Genomic DNA, 1,764 nt, shown 5'->3' on the forward strand with positions numbered 1-1,764 from the left:
TGTAGGAAGAGGCAGATGAAGAATGTTGAAGAGCCGTTAGTGTGAAAATAGCGGACTCTTCAGCCGTAGTCCACATCTTGGTTAATATGGGCAACAGAAGAGAAAGCAATTGAGGTATTGGGTGTGTAGTGTATGGCCAGAAATAACGCTGTGATGATCTGGAGGATTAAGCAGATACCAAGAAGTGAGCCGAAGTTTCATCATATAGAGATATTAGATGGTGTGGGGAGATCAATGAATGAGTAATTAATGATTTTTATTAGTGGGCTTGTTTTACATATAATGGTCATTAGTGTTCTTATAGTTGAAGTACAATGATGGCTTTTCATATCAGTCATGGCTATAACCCATGTGGGAATAGTGACATAGGCTTTTTTCTTACTAAGTGTTCTTTTGTTGTGGGATTTGTGGTTTTTTTCTAAACCTTCTCCTATTTATGGGGGGCTTAGGGTTAATTCTTAGTGCTGCTGTAGGTTGTGTTATTGTGTTGGATCATGGTGGGGCTTTTATGGGATTAATAGTCTTTTTGATTTATTTGGGGAGGATGATGGTTGTTTTTGGTTATACTGTGGCGATGGCTATCGAGGAATACCCTGAGTAATGAGGATCAAGTATTGAAGTTTTAGAAACTTTATTATTGGGGCTACTAATAGAGTTGGTGTTACTTTGATGAATAGTGAGTATGATGGGGTAGTGATCATAGTTAATCTTACTAGTGTGGGAAGTTGAATAACCTTTGAGGGTGAGGGCCCAGGGCTGATTCATGAGGCTTCTGCGGGTGCGGGTGCTTTATATAATTATGGATGTTGATTGGTGTTAGTTGCTGATTGAACATTGTTAGTATTTATGTTGCAACTGAAATTACTCAGGGTAATAGATAATTGAGAGTAAAGTTAAAAAGGATGGAATAAACAAAGAGAGGAAATAAAATGTAATTAGGCCTCTTTGAGTAGTTACGGTAATGGAGGCTGTGACTTGGGTCTGTGAAATTGTCTTTGGTATGGACTTTTCTAGTCAAATTAGGTCGAGCAGAAGTGATGGCAGGTTTCGGCTTGTAGATAGGTTTGAGTGAGGGGTGGTATGGTGAACTGCGACTGAGTAGAATCCTAACATATTGGAGAAGCTGAATGTTTGTAATGGATATTTTATCTTAAGATTTTTAGTTATAAAACTGAGTTCCATTGCCAGTAAGAGTCCTAGGATGGTTACTCCTTGGGCTGTGAGTTTTAGGGGAGGTTGTATTGTTGTTTGTGGGGGATGAAGTAGGGATAATGCTATTGGTGGTGAGAAAACCAGTGAAGATACTGCTGACCGTAAGGCATTTAATTGGGTTTATTAGGGAAAAGTTATTTTCATCAATGCTGATTAGGGTTGGGAAATGGGGTTGTCCTATTAGAGCAAGGAAAATAATTTGGATACTATAGACACTTGTTAGGGATGTGGCAATAAGAGTAGTAGAGAGGGCTCAGGCATTGGTATATGATGTGTTTGCGGTTTCGATAATGAGATCTTGAGAGTAAAATCCTGTGAGGAAAGGCATACCTGTAAGTGCCAGGCTGCCAATAATAAGGGAGGAGGAAGTAAGGGGTAAAGTCTTAAATAGTCCTCCTATTTTTCGGATATCTTGTTCATCATTGAGGTTATGGATGATGGATCCTGAACATATAAATAAAACAGGTTTAAAAAAGGCGTGGGTGCAGATGTGTAGGAATGCTAGGTGTGGTTGATTAATGCCAGTTGTAACTATTATAAGGCCTAGTTGAC

Source organism: Colobus angolensis, unplaced genomic scaffold (assembly GCF_000951035.1).
Source record: "Colobus angolensis palliatus isolate OR3802 unplaced genomic scaffold, Cang.pa_1.0 Scaffold395, whole genome shotgun sequence".
Taxonomy (NCBI): domain Eukaryota; kingdom Metazoa; phylum Chordata; class Mammalia; order Primates; family Cercopithecidae; genus Colobus; species Colobus angolensis.